This window comes from Dendrobates tinctorius, unplaced genomic scaffold (assembly GCF_039654945.1).
Source record: "Dendrobates tinctorius isolate UK_male_01 unplaced genomic scaffold, ASM3965494v1 ptg000307l, whole genome shotgun sequence".
NCBI classification, from domain to species: Eukaryota; Metazoa; Chordata; class Amphibia; order Anura; family Dendrobatidae; genus Dendrobates; species Dendrobates tinctorius.
The window spans coordinates 456,257-475,949 of record NW_027361974.1 but is presented as its reverse complement, the minus strand read 5'-3'; the positions used below and the strand labels follow the sequence as shown (position 1 = coordinate 475,949).

At 45.3% G+C, this 19,693-nt stretch overlaps 1 long non-coding RNA gene and 1 pseudogene across 2 annotated transcripts in view; both read right to left on the bottom strand.

Annotated features, from left to right (window-relative positions):
* The window catches only part of LOC141073545 (uncharacterized), a 426,372-nt gene that overhangs the window by 1,853 nt on the left and 404,826 nt on the right, over window positions 1–19,693 (bottom strand). The gene's annotated exons all lie outside the window — the stretch shown is intronic.
* LOC141073586 (uncharacterized) lies at window positions 90–8,465 on the bottom strand (annotated as a pseudogene).

The following is a 19,693-nucleotide window of genomic DNA, read 5'->3' as shown; positions in this document are numbered from 1 at the left end:
AAAAGTATCCATGGAGGCAATTTTTTTTTTATTAAAAACAATCAGTACATATTACTGTACATTCAGACCATAAAATGTCAAAACAGTAATCATTCAACAAAGGCAATACAAGTCCAATAAAGTAAAATGAGAGACAGATGCACAGGCTTCCTGTGGCTGCTGGCCTTGGGGGATGACCTCCATGCTCCCCTGTGCCTCCTCCTGCTGCTCTGGTGGATTTCTGATCTAGTCTGTATCTCCCCTGACATCAACGGCTCCTCTTCCTGAGCTTCTGCCTCTACCACCAAATCCTCATCAGGAAAGTCCCTGCAGGTGTTATGCCAGGCATCTGGACAGTCCCTGTGAGGGTGGCCAATCTTCCCACATAGGTTGCACCTTATATTTTGGCAGTCTGCAGGTACATAGCCTTCTTCCCGGCACAGGCTGCATTTGACCACAGTACAGGTATTTGCCAGATGACCTGCTTTGCCACATTTGAAGCACTTGCAAGGCTGCCCAGGATAGAAGCAAACGCCCTTCTCCCTCCCAATGAAGGAGTTGGGTAAATGGGCAGTGATGTTGTTATTCTGCCGTAGCTTCACCAGGACTTTCCACCGTCCCATCCACATACAATCATTGTCTCGATTCTTGGTGAGATCAGAGATAAGGTCACAATGTCTCCGGAGCCACACCAAAATGTCCTGCGGGAGAACAGCCTCATTCCAAAAGATATTTACAGTAACTGTATCTGGCGTGGAAATGGGGACAAAAATAAATTTGTTCCAACCATCCGTGTCCATGAACGTGGGGAAATTGGCCCACAATCTGTCCAGATCAGGCATGAGCTTAAAGCTGACGTCATTGCCCTGCCTGTCTGGAAGATTAATTACTGCCAGGATGCTGACTGGCACAAACCCCATCTGGCAGCACAGGAGCTCTCTAACCACAAACCTCCTGTCTGGCAGGTCCTCCTTGGCACGTCTGTGCTTAAATCACACCATGTTTCTTCTTTTGAACGCCTGGCCGGTATAGTTGGCACTGGAGGTGAAGGATGGAGCACCACTGCTCCATGCATTACTGGGGGGAACCTGCCTGGTCGCAATGGGATGACTGACCGGGTGAGGGTCTGCTGCAGGGGGACCTGTCACCTGTTGTGCATTAGATATTAACCCCTTTCTGACATTGGGTGTAATAGTACGCCAATGTTGGACTCCCTCCTTTTGATGTGGGCTCCGGCGGTGAGCCCACATCTTTCCCGGGACGTTAGCTGTTTTGAACAGCTGACACGTGCCAGCAATAGCCGCAGGTGGAATTGCGATCCACCCACGGGTATTAACTAGTAAATGCCGCTGTCAAACAGTGGCATTTAAATGGCACTTCCGGTAATTGTGCCAGAAATATGCACACCAGTGACCCGCAACACATGATCGCGTGTCACCGGTGTGTTGTCATGACAACCCGAGGTCTCGTGAAGACCTCTATGGTTGTCAATGTCGGATTGTTGTGAGCATCACCCAGTGACCATCTGACCATTGCCTCTATGTAGCAGAGCCGATTGGGATGTCGCAGCTTCTAGTCTCCTATGGAGGCTATTGAAGTATGCCAAAAGTTAAAAAAAAAAGTATTTAAAAATATAAAAAAAAAAAATAAAAATATATATATATATATATATATATAAAAGTTCAAATCACACCCCTTTCAAAATAAAACAATAAAAATAAAATCAAACATACACATATTTGGTATCGCCGCGGTCAGAATCGCCCAATCTATCAATAAAAAAAGGAATAACCTGATCGCTAAACGGTGTAGCGGGAAAAAAAATCAAAATGCCAGAATTACGTTTTTTTGGTCGCCACGACATTGAATTAAAATGCAAAAACGGGCATTCAAAAGGTCGTATATGCACCAAAATGGTATGATTAAAAACGTCAGCCCGGCGTGCAAAAAATAAGCCCTCACCCGGCCCCAGATCCCGAAAAATGGGGATGCTACAGGTCTCGGAAAATGGAGCAATTGTTTTTTTTCAGCAGTTTGGATTTTTTTTTTTCACTACTTAGATAAAAAAGAACCTAGACCTGTTTGGTGTCCATGAACTCGTAATGACCTGGAGAATCATAATGGCCGGTCAGTTTTAGCATTTAGTGAACTGTGAGAATCATGTGGGAATAGTGGATGAGGGCAGGTATATCTCGCCCAGATTCCGTTCCTATGTGGCCTAGTCTGGTCAGTATCGCACCTGCTTACTAATGAATAATGGGAGGTGGATATAAAAGGATGCCAGGTGGTTGTGTGAGTGTCTCAGCCTGGGAACACAGAGAGCCTGTCTGTGTGAGAGACACATGTGAGTGAAAGCAGTGCCCACTGCAAATGTGGTTTGGCTGGACGGGAGAAGCCCGCCAGTTGGTAGTTAGGTTGTAACTTGTTTAGTTAGTGCCGGACAGGCAAGGATTTGTTTAATGTTTTATTTCCTTTATGATTTGCTTTCACCTTTAATAAGCCTGACCCAGTGTCAGTTATACCCGAATCCCGGCTGTGCGCCTGAGTTTCATGCTGAACGCACGTGACCTTTGACCCCAGCTAAGGCGATCCCGGAGTGTTTTATCACATTGTGGTGGAGAACGCGGGCAACACGTGGGAAGCATGAGCATGGAGGACGTGGTGAAAGCGCTGATACAGTCCACCGCCGTCCAGCAAGAAGCTAATCGGGTGATGATGGCCCAGCTGATGACGACCGAAGATGACGTCGAGGCATACCCGACCACGTTTGAACGGACGTCGGTGCGAGAAAAATGGCCGAAGGCACAATGGGCCGGCCTGATTGCCCTGTTTCTTTCCGGTGAGGCCCAAAAGTCTTATTATGACTTAGAACCTGAAGCCGCGCAGGACTTTGACAAACTGAAAGCCGAGATCTTGGCCCGGCTGGGAGTGACGACCGCAGTCCGTGCACAGAGAGTGCATCAATGGACTTATCAGCTGGATAAACCACCGCGGTCACAGATGTTCGTCCTGATCCACATGACGAAGAAGTGGCTACAACCCGAGGTGCTGACAGCGCCAGAGATAATCCAGAGAGTCGTCATGGACAAGTACCTGAGAGCTCTACCGCCAGCCCTGAGGAAGTGGGTGAGCCATGGAAATCCTACGATGGCAGATCAACTGGTGGATCTGGTTGAACGTTACTCCGTGGCGGAAGGTCTCCGAGACGACGCTACCCCACCTCGTTCATCATCTCCACGTGGAACCGGTAAGACTGTTCCAGGGAGTGGGGGAGAAGGAAAAATCCCTAAGACAGTGGGGGAGGAAAACGGGACTGCCCACACTGCGAGGCCGAGAGTAACGAACCATGGTCTAAGCAAGGGGCCCGTTAGGTGTTTCCGCTGCAAAGAGATGGGCCACATTGCTGCGAACTGTCCAGTCACTGCTGAACCCATGCAGTGCGACATCACAGACTCTAAGAACTGCATGTCTATGGTTGCACGGGTAGTGAGTGTGAATGCTGGTCAAAAGGAGGTGGAAAAACACTTGTGTGATTTAACTGTTGATGGCAAAAATGTGGTGGCATTGTTAGACTCGGGAAGTGTGGTGACTCTGGTGAAGGCCAGTCTGGTGTCAGCCCCGACTGGACCATCAGACAAATTTTCTGTAACGTGTGTGCATGGAGACACCTGTTCGTACCACACCATGGTCATAAGCATTACTACTTCCTATGGCTCTGTGCAATATAAAGTGGGACTCGTCCCTGCGTTATTGCATGATGTTATCTTGGGCCGGGATTTTCCCCACTTCTGGCAATTGTGGGAGAATCAGTTGATGCCCCAGGGTAATAGTGTACATGGTTCTTCTCCCAGGGTGCGTGTGGGTCCCGAACCCCTGGATGAGGTCCCCTCGGAAGACTCGGGGGAAGAGTCTGCTGGAAATGACCTGCAGTTCCCGTTTTCAGTCATGGCGGGTGATACGGAGGAGACCAGGGAAGAGGAGGAGGCCGACAGCCGTCCACCTCCCCGTTTGCCAGATTTGGAAGTTCAGAAAGATGACTTCCAAAGCGAGCAAATAAAGGATCCTACCATTTGTCAGGCTAGGACAAATGTAAAAGTGATAAATGGGGTACCCGTAGAACCTGGCTCTAGGCTGGCATATCCTTACATGGCTCTGGAGAATGATTTACTCTATCAGATAGAGAAAAAGGGGGAAGACACGGTGCAACTATTAGTTGTGCCAAAACCCTACCGGTGGCAGGTGCTAAACCTGGCCCATGGACATGTGATGGGAAGTCACCTGGGAGTCCAGAAAACCACCGAAAGGATATTACACTGTTTTGTTTGGCCAGGCATGCATCACGATATCCGTGTATATTGTGAGTCTTGTCCTGACTGCCAAGCCTCTGCACCTAAGCCCCGGTTCTGTAGCCCTTTGGTACCCCTACCTATTATTGATGTCCTGTTTGAGAGGATTGGGATGGATTTAGTTGGGCCCCTTCCACGGTCTGCACGTGGACACCAACATATCCTGGTCCTCTTGGATTATGCCACTCGTTACCCGGAGGCCATCCCTTTGCGTAAAACGGCCACCAAGACGATTGCGAAGAAACTGGTGCATGTGTTTAGTCGGGTCGGTATACCAAAACAGATACTCGCCGACCAGGGGACCCCCTTTATGTCCAGGATAATGAAGGAGCTCTGCCGATTGTTACAAATCGAACCGTTACGCACATCCGTGTATCACCCTCAAACAGACGGGTTGGTCGAACGGTTCAATAAAACTCTGAAGCAGATGCTGAGAAAGGCGATAGACAAGGATGGGAAGAACTGGGACTATTTACTTCCGTATTTGCTTTTTGCCATCATGGAAGTACCCCAGTCTTCCACGGGGTTCTCGCCTTTCGAGTTATTGTACGCCCGACGTCCTCGCGGACTGTTAGACGTCACCAAAGAAACCTGGGAGGGTCAGGTCACTCCGTTTAAAACGGTGATAGATTACGTATCCCAAATGCAGGACCGTATTGCGGCTGTTATGCCTATCGTCAAAGAACACATGATGCAGGCTCAAGGAGCCCAAAAAAGAATCTATGATAGGGGCGCCAAGATCCGTACGTTTGCACCCGGAGATAGGGTGTTGATCCTGGTCCCCACGGTGGACAGTAAATTCCTAGCAAAGTGGCAGGGCCCCTTTGAGATTAAGGAAAGAGTTGGTGAAGTAAACTACAAAGTATACCAGGCAGGTAAACGGAAACCTGAACAGGTTTATCATGTAAATCTGAAAACCCTGGAAAGATCGGTCTGCCTTGTCAGCGGAGCTGGCCCGTCCCGTCTGCTCGCCTACCGTACCGGAGGTACGGGTTGCAGAGACTCTCTCGGAGCGGCAAAAGACTGAGGTCAGGCAGTTTCTACTTCACAACCAAAAGTTTTTCTCAGAAAAACCCGGGTAGACGACGCTAATGAAACATGACATCATAACGGAACCTGGTGTCACAGTTCACGTGAAACCCTACAGAATTCCGGAAGCGCGCCGTGAAGCCGTTTCCCGAGAAGTGAAGGCAATGTTAGAGTTAGGAGTCATTGAGGAATCGCACAGTGCTTATTCCAACCCAATTGTGTTAGTTCCTAAACCGGACGGCACCATCCGGTTCTGCAATGACTTCAGGAAACTGAATGCGGTCTCAAAATTTGATGCCTACCCTATGCCCCGGGTCGACGAGTTAATAGATCGGTTAGGAAAAGCCCGGTATATTACGACCCTAGACCTAACAAAGGGGTATTGGCAGAGGCTGCCAGAGAAAAGACGGCATTTGCTATGCCGGAAGGTTTATTTCAGTATGTGTATATGCCGTTTGGACTGCACGGAGCACCGGCGACCTTCCAGAGACTGATGGATCGAGTCCTGAGGCCACATAGGCAGTACGCTTCGGCCTATTTGGATGACATTGTCATTTACAGCTTGGACTGGGAGACTCATCTCCAGAAAGTACAAGCTGTGATTGACGACCTGTGGGAGGCAGGTCTAACCGCGGACCACAAGAAATGTCACATCGGGCTAGAAGAAGCCCGGTATTTGGGGTATGTAATTGGGAGGGGTATTGTTAAACCCCAGGTCGATAAGATTCAGGCGGTTCAGGACTGGCCGCAACATGTCAACAAGAAGCAGGTGCAAGCCTTTCTGGGGATCGCCGGCTATTATCGCCGGTTCATACCCAATTTTGCAGCCATCCCTTCCCCCCCTGACGGATCTTACCAAAGGGAAAGACTCCGTCATGATTAAATGGAGTTTAGCGGCTGAAGAAGCCTTCCATAGCCTAAAACGGGCTCTTTGCTCTCAGCCCGTACTGGTGACTCCGGACTTCCGCAGCGAGTTTGTGGTACAAACGGATGCCTCTGATACCGGTATCGGGGCCGTACTCTCACAAGTGAGGGACGGAGTGGAACACCCAGTCCTCTATCTCAGCAGGAAGCTGAATAAACACGAGCAAAGGTATGCAGTCATAGAAAAAGAGTGCCTCGCCATTAAGTGGGCTCTAGAGGCCCTCAAATATTACCTGGTGGGCCGAAAGTTCAGGCTGATCACTGACCATGCCCCTCTCAAGTGGATGCACTTGCACAAGGAACGGAATAGCCGGGTGACCCGGTGGTTCCTTGCCCTGCAGGCCTACACTTTTACAGTGGAGCACCGCCCAGGGGTACAGTAGATGGGGAATGCAGATGCCCTGTCCCGAGTGCACTGTTTGGCGGGTGTCATTGCTTGCCCGGAGTGGTCTGAGCAGAGGGGGGGAGATATGTGAGAATCATGTGGGAATAGTGGATGAGGGCAGGTATATCTCGCCCAGATTCCGTTCCTATGTGGCCTAGTCTGGTCAGTATCGCACCTGGTTACTAATGAATAATGGGAGGCGGATATAAAAGGATGCCAGGTGGTTGTGTGAGTGTCTCAGCCTGGGAACACAGAGAGCCTGTCTGTGTGAGAGACACACGTGAGTGGAAGCAGTGCCCACTGCAACTGTGGTTTGGCTGGACGGGAGAAGCCCGCCAGTTGGTAGTTAGGTTGTCCATTGTTTAGTTAGTGCCGGACAGGCAAGGATTTGTTTTATGTTTTTATTTCCTTTATGCAATGCTTTCACCTTTAATAAACCTGACCCATTGTCAGTTATACCCGGACCCCAGCTGTGCGCCTGAGTTTCATGCTGAACGCACGTGACCTTTGACCCCAGCTAAGGCGATCCCGGAGTGTTTTATCACATGAACCTAGCAAAAAAGCCAAACAAAAAAATAAGTGTGGGATTGCACTTTTTTGCAATTTCACCGCACTTGGAATTTGTTTTCCGTATTCTAGTACATGACATGGTAAAACCAATGGTGTCGTTCAAAAGTACAACTCGTCCCACAAAAAACAAACCCTCACATGGCCATATTGACGGAAAAATAAAAAAGTTATGGCTCTGGGATGGAGGATAGCCTTCAACCCCATGGGTACAGTGTGGTTTATCCCCAGACTGTGAGTCAGCATTGGGGCTCTGCTGGTCACGATCAATACACACAGTCACACATGCAATGTTCTGCTCTTGAATTGCGCATTCTGGGACTTGTGGTGCCTCTGCTGCATGAATCTGAGGTGCATGTTGCTGCTGCAGTATTTGTCCCTCCTGTGTGGGGAAGGTGACTTGACGGACAGACGTGACTGGTAGTAGGAGGAGACGGTTTGTGCACTAGAGACGAAGATTGACAGGACAGCAGGGTGATAGCTGGGAAAGACAGACAAGAGTGCAGTACCTAGAAATGACCACAAGATGGCAGGGGGGAGTAGTTCAGGACTCAACAGCAGCTTAGGGCTTGAGAAACTCTTAGTCATGGGGGGCAGGGAGATAGGAACCCAGGAGGGAAATTCCCGGGGAGAGAGGGGATAAATAGGACTGGTTGGGGTTCCAAGTAGTCTAGTCCTGGGAGGAGCTCGGCAGAAGATGGAGAACAGCGAAGAGCTCGGCTAGGGGACTGACAGGAAAGAGACAGTCAGGGGGGTGGCCCTGACCCGACGGACCACAGGATAGACGAGGCCCCGGGGGTACCGATTGGACAACCTCGGGCAGGTGAAGCGCTGGCGGTAGATTGGTCTAGGACAGCCCCAGCGAAAGATCCGCGAGGGACGTTACTTCGACTGGAGGAAAGGTGCAGGTACCCGGGCCTGGAGACGGAGAACTGTAAAGAACTGCGGTACGTGGTTGTGGTCATCAGGAGGACGACGAATAAAATCCGGAACTGTTACAACTGAACTCTGCCTCCGTCTTGTCCTTGCTTCGCCTGGTGTCTGTGTCGTTCGGACGTGGTAAGCAGTGGACCACCCCCCAGTCCGGCCCCCTACCACACCTGCTGCTTCTGAAGTTCATCCTGTACAGTCTCTGACCCAAGCTCAGCATCAGAGGCCGTGGACTCTACACCAAAATCCGGCTTGTGAGATGTGAACCATTCCTGGTTTCTATAGGTCTCTGTCACGGGCCCCATCCTCCCCAGGATAGTCTATGTCCCTGTAGGTCTCTGCCAGGGGCCCCATCCTCCCCAGCATACAGTCTACATCCCTGTAGGTCTCGGCCAGAGGCCTCATTCTACCCAGGATACAGTCTATGTCCCTGTAGGTCTCTGTCAGGGGCCCCATACTCACCAGGATACAGTCTATGTCCCTGTAGGTCTCTGCCAGGGGCCCCATCCTCCCCAGGATACTGTCTATGTCCCTGTAGGTCTCTGCCAGGGGCCCCATCCTCCCCAGGATACTGTCTATGTCCCTGTAGGTCTCTGCCAGGGGCCCCATCCTCCCAAGGATACAGTCTATGTCCCTGTATTTCTCTGCCAGGGGCCCCATCCTCCCCAGCATACAGTCTACATCCCTGTAGGTCTCGGCCAGGGGCCCCATCCTCCCCAGGACACAGTCTATGTCCCTGTAGGTCTCTGTCAGGGGCCCCATCCTCCCCAGGATACAGTCTATGTCCCTGTAGGTCTCTGCCAGGGGCCCCATCCTCCCCAGGATACAGTCTATGTCCCTGTAGGTCTCTGCCAGAGGCCTCATCCTCCCCAGGATACAGTCTATGTCCCTGTAGGTCTCTGTCAGGGGCCCCATACTCCCCAGGATACAGTCTATGTCCCTGTAGGTCTCTGCCAGGGGCCCCATCCTCCCCAGGATACTGTCTATGTCCCTGTAGGTCTCTGCCAGGGGCCCCATCCTCCCCAGGATACAGACTATGTCACTGTAGGTCTCTGCCAGGGGCCCCATCCTCCCCAGGATACAGACTATGTCACTGTAGGTCTCTGCCAGGGGCCCCATCCTCCCCAGGATACAGACTATGTCACTGTAGGTCTCTGCCAGGGGCCCCATCCTCCCCAGGATACTGTCTATGTCCCTGTAGGTCTCTGCCAGGGGCCCCATCCTCCCCAGGATACTGTCTATGTCCCTGTAGGTCTCTGCCAGGGGCCCCATCCTCCCCAGGATACAGTCTATGTCCCTGTAGGTCTCTGTCAGGGGCCCCATACTCCCCAGGATACAGTCTATGTCCCTGTAGGTCTCTGTCAGGGGCCCCATACTCCCCAGGATACAGTCTATGTCCCTGTAGGTCTCTGCCACTGGCCTCATCCTCCCCAGGATACTGTCTATGTCCCTGTAGGTCTCTGTCAGGGGCCCCATACTCCCCAGGATACAGTCTATGTCCCTGTAGGTCTCTGCCAGGGGCCCCATCCTCCCCAGGATACTGTCTATGTCCCTGTAGGTCTCTGCCAGGGGCCCCATCCTCCCCAGGATACAGTCTATGTCCCTGTAGGTCTCTGTCAGGGGCCCCATACTCCCCAGGATACAGTCTATGTCCCTGTAGGTCTCTGCCAGGGGCCCCATCCTCCCCAGGATACTGTCTATGTCCCTGTAGGTCTCTGCCAGGGGCCCCATCCTCCCCAGGATACAGTCTATGTCCCTGTAGGTCTCTGTCAGGGGCCCCATCCTCCCCAGGATACAGTCTATGTCCCTGTAGGTCTCTGCCAGGGGCCCCATACTCCCCAGGATACAGTCTATGTCCCTGTAGGTCTCTGCCAGGGGCCCCATCCTCCCCAGGATACTGTCTATGTCCCTGTAGGTCTCTGCCAGGGGCCCCATCCTCCCCAGGATACTGTCTATGTCCCTGTAGGTCTCTGTCAGGGGCCCCATCCTCCCCAGGATACAGTCTATGTCCCTGTAGGTCTCTGCCAGGGGCCCCATCCTCCCCAGGATACAGTCTATGTCCCTGTAGGTCTCTGCCAGGGGCCCCATCCTCCCCAGGATACAGTCTATGTCCCTGTAGGTCTCGGCCAGGGGCCCCATCCTCCCCAGGATACTGTCTATGTCCCTGTAGGTCTCGGCCAGGGGCCCCATCCTCCCCAGGATACAGTCTATGTCCCTGTAGGTCTCGGCCAGGGGCCCCATCCTCCCCAGGATACTGTCTATGTCCCTGTAGGTCTCTGCCAGGGGCCCCATCCTCCCCAGGATACTGTCTATGTCCCTGTAGGTCTCTGCCAGGGGCCCCATCCTCCCCAGGATACAGTCTATGTCCCTGTAGGTCTCTGCCAGGGGCCCCATCCTCCCCAGGATACAGTCTATGTCCCTGTAGGTCTCTGCCAGGGGCCCCATCCTCCCCAGGATACAGTCTATGTCCCTGTAGGTCTCGGCCAGGGGCCCCATCCTCCCCAGGATACTGTCTATGTCCCTGTAGGTCTCTGCCAGGGGCCCCATCCTCCCCAGGATACAGTCTATGTCCCTGTAGGTCTCGGCCAGGGGCCCCATCCTCCCCAGGATACTGTCTATGTCCCTGTAGGTCTCTGCCAGGGGCCCCATCCTCCCCAGGATACAGTCTATGTCCCTGTAGGTCTCGGCCAGGGGCCCCATCCTCCCCAGGATACAGTCTATGTCTCTGACCACATTGGCCAGCTCCGCACCCAGTGAGTGCAGTCTCTGGTCACACACAGCTTTCCTGTCAGGATGAGCGGCCTGTAGTTTATATATCACATCAGTCTCCATTTGCAGCATTTCTTTGTGCTGCTGTAACTCCTCCATCTTCTTCACCAGGGCCGGTATCTCCTCTGCCAGCTGCAGCTCTGGTGCACGCGCCGTCTCCCTCTCAGGTTTTGGCTTAGACAATGGCTCTGGGTGTTTGAATGGCGGAGTCTCCTTTAGTTTTACCTTAGATGACTTTATGGTGTCACCTCTGGCTCCAGGCTCCACAGCACTTTTTACTGCTGCCACCCACCTGCGACCTTGTGCATCCTGAGCGCGCCATACCGGTCACCATGTCTCACTGCTGCAGGCTTTCCTGCCATGTCTGCCTCTCCAGAGATGTCTGGCTCTGGCTATGTGGAGCAGTGAGCTGCACACCTGAGGCCGGTAATGGCGTCTGCTTCACCTCCTGTGCACCCGGCTGGCTCTATTTACTGATAGAAAAATACTTTGGGGAATTACAGGACCTTGGGGGCTTTGCTGCATTTCTTCACTAACTGACTCTTTTACCTCAGATTTCCTTGTTGTTACTGGAGCTGGTGTATCTTCCATAATTTTACTCACACTCACTCTGCTTTCTTCCTTCATGGAAGCAGTGGAGCTTTGACTTGTTGTTTTACATTGCTTAATGGCGACTGTGGGATGTGTATTCCCATTAGAAGAAGCCTGGAAGCTTTCTCCCAGTCTAGGCCGAGAAGCCTGGGCCTTGCTTGGGGAGCTTCCCCGCCCAGGGTGGCCCCTCCGTGGGCTTGCTCCAGACATGAGAACTGGTGAGACACGTCCTCACAGCTAGGGAGCAGTATTACAGAAGTTATATTCTTGTACATAGGGAGCAGTATTATAATAGTTATATTCTTGTACATAGGGGGCAGTATTATAGTAGTTATATTCTTGTACATAGGGGCAGTATTATAGTAGTTATATTCTTGTACATAGGGGGCAGTATTATAGTAGTTATATTCTTGTACATAGGGGCAGTATTATAGTAGTTATATTCTTGTACATAGGAGCAGTATTATAGTAGTTATATTCTTGTACATAGGAGCAGTATTATAGTAGTTATATTCTTGTACATAGGGGCAGTATTATAGTAGTTATATTCTTGTACATAGGAGCAGTATTATAGTAGTTATATTCTTGTACATAGGGGCAGTATTATAGTAGTTATATTCTTGTACATAGGGGCAGTATTATAGTAGTTATATTCTTGTACATAGGAGCAGTATTATAGTAGTTATATTCTTGTACATAGGGGCAGTATTATAGTAGTTATATTCTTGTACATAGGGGCAGTATTATAGTAGTTATATTCTTGCACATAGGAGCAGTATTATAGTAGTTATATTCTTGTACATAGGAGCAGTATTATAGTAGTTATATTCTTGTACATAGGAGCAGTATTATAGTAGCTATATTCTTGTACATAGGGGGCAGTATTATAGTAGTTATATTCTTGTACATAGGAGCAGTATTATAGTAGTTATATTCTTGTACATAGGGGGCAGTATTATAGTAGTTATATTCTTGTACATAGGAGCAGTATTATAGTAGTTATATTCTTGTACATAGGGGGCAGTATTATAGTAGTTATATTCTTGTACATAGGAGCAGTATTATAGTAGTTATATTCTTGTACATAGGGGGCAGTATTATAGTAGTTATATTCTTGTACATAGGGGCAGTATTATAGTAGTTATATTCTTGTACATAGGAGCAGTATTATAGTAGTTATATTCTTGTACATAGGAGCAGTATTATAGTAGTTATATTCTTGTACATAGGGGGCAGTATTATAGTAGTTATATTCTTGTACATAGGGGCAGTATTATAGTAGTTATATTCTTGTACATAGGAGTAGTATTATAGTAGTTATATTCTTGTACATAGGGGCAGTATTATAATAGTTACATTCTTGTACATAGGGGGCAGTATTATAGTAGTTATATTCTTGTACATAGGGGGCAGTATTATAGTAGTTATATTCTTGTACATAGGGGCAGTATTATAGTAGTTATATTCTTGTACATAGGGAGCAGTATTATAGTAGTTATATTCTTGTACATAGGGGCAGTATTATAGTAGTTATATTCTTGTACATAGGGGCAGTATTATAGTAGTTATATTATTGTACATAGGGGGCAGTATTATAGTAGTTATATTCTTGTACATAGGGGCAGTATTATAGTAGTTATATTCTTGTACATAGGGGCAGTATTATAGTAGTTACATTCTTGTACATAGGGGGCAGTATTATAGTAGTTATATTCTTGTACATAGGGGGCAGTATTATAGTAGTTATATTCTTGTACATAGGAGTAGTATTATAGTAGTTACATTCTTGTACATAGGGAGCAGTATTATAATAGTTACATTCTTGTACATAGGGGGCAGTATTATAGTAGTTATATTCTTGTACATAGGGGGCAGTATTATAGTAGTTATATTCTTGTACATAGGGGCAGTATTATAGTAGTTATATTCTTGTACATAGGAGCAGTATTATAGTAGTTATATTCTTGTACATAGGGGCAGTATTATAGTAGTTATATTCTTGTACATAGGAGTAGTATTATAGTAGTTATATTCTTGTACATAGGGGGCAGTATTATAGTAGTTATATTCTTGTACATAGGGAGCAGTATTATAATAGTTATATTCTTGTACATAGGGGGCAGTATTATAGTAGTTATATTCTTGTACATAGGGGGCAGTATTATAGTAGTTATATTCTTGTACATAGGAGCAGTATTATAGTAGTTATATTCTTGTACATAGGGGCAGTATTATAGTAGTTATATTCTTGTACATAGGAGTAGTATTATAGTAGTTATATTCTTGTACATAGGGGGCAGTATTATAGTAGTTATATTCTTGTACATAGGGGGCAGTATTATAGTAGTTATATTCTTGTACATAGGGAGCAGTATTATAATAGTTATATTCTTGTACATAGGGGGCAGTATTATAGTAGTTATATTCTTGTACATAGGGGGCAGTATTATAGTAGTTATATTCTTGTACATAGGAGCAGTATTATAGTAGTTATATTCTTGTACATAGGGGGCAGTATTATAGTAGTTATATTCTTGTACATAGGGAGCAGTATTATAGTAGTTATATTCTTATACATAGGGGCAGTATTATAGTAGTTATATTCTTGTACATAGGGGGCAGTATTATAGTAGTTATATTCTTGTACATAGGAGCAGTATTATAGTAGTTATATTCTTGTACATAGGGGGCAGTATTATAGTAGTTATATTCTTGTACATAGGGAGCAGTATTATAGTAGTTATATTCTTGTACATGGGGGCAGTATTATAGTAGTTATATTCTTGTACATAGGAGCAGTATTATAGTAGTTATATTCTTGTACATAGGAGCAGTATTATAGTAGTTATATTCTTGTACATAGGGAGCAGTATTATAGTAGTTATATTCTTGTACATAGGAGCAGTATTATAGTAGTTATATTCTTGTACATAGGGGGCAGTATTATAGTAGTTATATTCTTGTACATAAGAGCAGTATTATAGTAGTTATAGTCTTGTACATAGGGGCAGTATTATTGTAGTTATTTTCTTGTACATAGGGGCAGTATTATAGTAGTTATATTCTTGTACATAGGGGCAGTATTATAGTAGTTATATTCTTCTACAAGGGGGCATTATTATAGTAGTTATATTGTACATAGGGGCAGTATTATAGTAGTTATATTCTTGTACATAGGGGGCAGTATTATTGTAGTTATATTCTTGTATATAGGAGCAGTATTATAGTAGTTATATTCTTGTACATAGGGGCAGTATTATAGTAGTTATATTCTTGTACATAGGAGCAGTATTACAGAAGTTATATTCTTGTACATAGGGAGCAGTATTATAATAGTTATATTCTTGTACATAGGGGGCAGTATTATAGTAGTTATATTCTTGTACATAGGAGCAGTATTATAGTAGTTATATTCTTGTACATAGGAGCAGTATTATAGTAGTTATATTCTTGTACATAGGGGGCAGTATTATAGTAGTTATATTCTTGTACATAGGAGCAGTATTATAGTAGTTATATTCTTGTACATAGGAGCAGTATTATAGTAGTTATATTCCTGTACATAGGGAGCAGTATTATAGTAGTTATATTCTTGTACATAGGAGCAGTATTATAGTAGTTATATTCTTGTACATAGGGGGCAGTATTATAGTAGTTATATTCTTGTACATAGGGGCAGTATTATTGTAGTTATATTCTTGTACATAGGGGCAGTATTATAGTAGTTATATTCTTGTACATAGGGGGCAGTATTATAGTAGTTATATTCTTGTACATAGGGGCAGTATTATAGTAGTTATATTTTTGTACATAGGAGCAGTATTATAGTAGTTATATTCTTGTACATAGGGGCAGTATTATAGTAGTTATATTCTTGTACATAGGGGCAGTATTATAGTAGTTATATTATTGTACATAGGGGGCAGTATTATAGTAGTTATATTCTTGTACATAGGGGCAGTATTATAGTAGTTATATTCTTGTACATAGGGGCAGTATTATAGTAGTTACATTCTTGTACATAGGGGGCAGTATTATAGTAGTTATATTCTTGTACATAGGGGGCAGTATTATAGTAGTTATATTCTTGTACATAGGAGTAGTATTATAGTAGTTACATTCTTGTACATAGGGAGCAGTATTATAATAGTTACATTCTTGTACATAGGGGGCAGTATTATAGTAGTTATATTCTTGTACATAGGGGGCAGTATTATAGTAGTTATATTCTTGTACATAGGGGCAGTATTATAGTAGTTATATTCTTGTACATAGGAGCAGTATTATAGTAGTTATATTCTTGTACATAGGGGCAGTATTATAGTAGTTATATTCTTGTACATAGGAGTAGTATTATAGTAGTTATATTCTTGTACATAGGGGGCAGTATTATAGTAGTTATATTCTTGTACATAGGGAGCAGTATTATAATAGTTATATTCTTGTACATAGGGGGCAGTATTATAGTAGTTATATTCTTGTACATAGGGGGCAGTATTATAGTAGTTATATTCTTGTACATAGGAGCAGTATTATAGTAGTTATATTCTTGTACATAGGGGGCAGTATTATAGTAGTTATATTCTTGTACATAGGGAGCAGTATTATAGTAGTTATATTCTTATACATAGGGGCAGTATTATAGTAGTTATATTCTTGTACATAGGGGGCAGTATTATAGTAGTTATATTCTTGTACATAGGAGCAGTATTATAGTAGTTATATTCTTGTACATAGGGGGCAGTATTATAGTAGTTATATTCTTGAACATAGGGAGCAGTATTATAGTAGTTATATTCTTGTACATGGGGGCAGTATTATAGTAGTTATATTCTTGTACATAGGAGCAGTATTATAGTAGTTATATTCTTGTACATAGGAGCAGTATTATAGTAGTTATATTCTTGTACATAGGGAGCAGTATTATAGTAGTTATATTCTTGTACATAGGAGCAGTATTATAGTAGTTATATTCTTGTACATAGGGGGCAGTATTATAGTAGTTATATTCTTGTACATAAGAGCAGTATTATAGTAGTTATAGTCTTGTACATAGGGGCAGTATTATTGTAGTTATTTTCTTGTACATAGGGGCAGTATTATAGTAGTTATATTCTTGTACATAGGGGCAGTATTATAGTAGTTATATTCTTCTACAAGGGGGCATTATTATAGTAGTTATATTGTACATAGGGGCAGTATTATAGTAGTTATATTCTTGTACATAGGGGGCAGTATTATTGTAGTTATATTCTTGTATATAGGAGCAGTATTATAGTAGTTATATTCTTGTACATAGGGGCAGTATTATAGTAGTTATATTCTTGTACATAGGAGCAGTATTACAGAAGTTATATTCTTGTACATAGGGAGCAGTATTATAATAGTTATATTCTTGTACATAGGGGGCAGTATTATAGTAGTTATATTCTTGTACATAGGAGCAGTATTATAGTAGTTATATTCTTGTACATAGGAGCAGTATTATAGTAGTTATATTCTTGTACATAGGGGGCAGTATTATAGTAGTTATATTCTTGTACATAGGAGCAGTATTATAGTAGTTATATTCTTGTACATAGGAGCAGTATTATAGTAGTTATATTCTTGTACATAGGGAGCAGTATTATAGTAGTTATATTCTTGTACATAGGAGCAGTATTATAGTAGTTATATTCTTGTACATAGGGGGCAGTATTATAGTAGTTATATTCTTGTACATAGGGGCAGTATTATTGTAGTTATATTCTTGTACATAGGGGCAGTATTATAGTAGTTATATTCTTGTACATAGGGGGCAGTATTATAGTAGTTATATTCTTGTACATAGGGGCAGTATTATAGTAGTTATATTTTTGTACATAGGAGCAGTATTATAGTAGTTATATTCTTGTACATAGGGGCAATTTTTATTATAAACCAAACATAAATACAATTATAATAAAACAAAAATCATCCAGTATTATAAAACACAAACCACTTAGGTAATATATACACATTACATAATCAGATCATATTCATAAATAAATTAAAGTGTCCACACCTGGGGATAGAAAAAGAAAGTTAGAAAAAAAAAAAAAAAATTATCATATTTTCTAACTGAATTTTACGTTTCTCCATAACATTATGTTTCCTGGACTCCTTCCAACTTCCAGTGATTTTATCCACCGGAGTTCTGACATAACCTGATTGGAGGCAGCGGTGTGATCGAACAGCTCATTGTGCAGTGACACCCGGGTTCTCATGTGCCAGTGATAGTATTTGATGACACTGATTATAATGTACATTGTCTCTCTGTCGATGTTACTAACAGTGGAGGGGACACCATAGATTATGTCAGGATACTTTAGGGTCAGCAGTCTGGGGATTTTTAGATTATCTGACACTTCCTCCCAGATCTTCCTCCCTCCCCAGCAATCACATATAAAGTGCTCCATAGTCTCCTCCTGCTGACAACCAAGGGGACACGTCCGATCAGAGACACACAGAAGTTTCAGGTTCCCTCTGACAAAGAGCCGACTATGCAGTGAAAGCCAAGTGACATCAAACATTTTAGGAGGTAGCCGTTTCCCGTTTAGGAACCTAAGGCTTTCCTGCAGGGTGGTGGTGACACAATCTCTCAGGGCCAGTGGAGAGTAGAAGAAAGTCCTACATACATGAGAATACAGATCTCTTCTCGTATTGCTCTCAATGTAAGACTTCTCCAGTCCCCACCTCCTAACACACTTCAGTCCATAGTCCAGACACTGGGGGAGGTGGTCACCTGTCCATCTCCTCCTCTTGAGACTGCCGCCTCGCACCCAAGATTCTGCAAAAGGCAATATCCAGTACCTGATACTATTTACCCACAGGGAGCTACTGTTTGAGTCCATGTTCCCAAAATTCACCTTTAGAAACAAGGAGTCAAAGAAAACCCTTGGATTCAACATATCCAGCCCACCCTCTCTCCGCCGTAGGTATGTTATTCCCCTCTTTATTAGGTTCAACCTATTCCCCCACAAGAGCTGGAAGAACAGGCTGAAGAGCCTCGCTGAGAAAGATTCTGGCAAAGGGAAAGCGACAGAGACATACAAGAAAACGGGGACCAGGTACGTCTTCAACATTGTGACCCTTTCTCTGTAGGTCAGCCTCCAGTTCTTCCATCGCTGAACCTTTGCATTTCCGGTTTCCAATTTCTCCTCCCAATTTAGCGTGGCATTATCATCCCTCCCAAATTTAACCCCTAGGATCTTAATATGGGTGGAGGCTTTGGAAAACTGCGGCAGATCAAAGCTGGGCTCAGTATCTAATGTCCACAGAGCTTGACTCTTTTCAAGGTTGACAAGAGACCCGGAGGTCTCTGAGTAGCTTCTGATGGACGCAGATAACATCTGCACCTCACGAGGATTGGAGATCACCAGCGTCACATCGTCCGCATAGGCAACAACATTCAGAGGCGGGCAGTGGGGGACCGGCACCCCCTGAAAATCGCACTCCTGCAGTGACCTCAGAAACGGGTCTAGGGCAAAAACATACAGGCGCGGACTCAGTGGGCAGCCCTGCCTCACCCCCGCCCCAACTCCAAAAGTGTCACCCTGCCAACCATTAATCAGAGGAAAGCTCACCGCCTCTCTGTACAACGTCTTCAGCCAATCCACAAATTGTCCCGGAATACCGTACTTTGACAAAGTGGCCCACAGATAGTCGTGATCAACCCTGTCAAAGGCTTTAGCCTGGTCCAGACTATCAACATATCTCCCACACCGCAGAGCTTTATATCTCTCAAACATCTCTCGTATCGAGATGACTGCTCCAGAGATGTTCCGCCCTTTTACTGTGCCAAACTGAGAGCCTGCCAACAGTGCCGGGGACAAACAGACTAATCTAGAAAATAGGATCTTTGCTAGAATCTTCCTGTCCACATTCAAGAGGGCAATCGGCCTCCAGTTCTTGATGTCGCTCAGCTCTTTACCATTAGACAGCAGAATTAACGAGGACACTCTCATGGATGGAGGAATCAGGTGATTTTCTAGACAATTTCTATACACATCCACGAGAATTGGAGCCAGGAGGTCTCAATTTCTTATAAAATTCTGCCGTTATACCATCTGGACCTGGTGCCTTCTTCAGATGCAACTTATCAATGGCCTCCTTAACTTCCTCCACCGTTATTTCTGCTGTCAAAGGAGAGAAG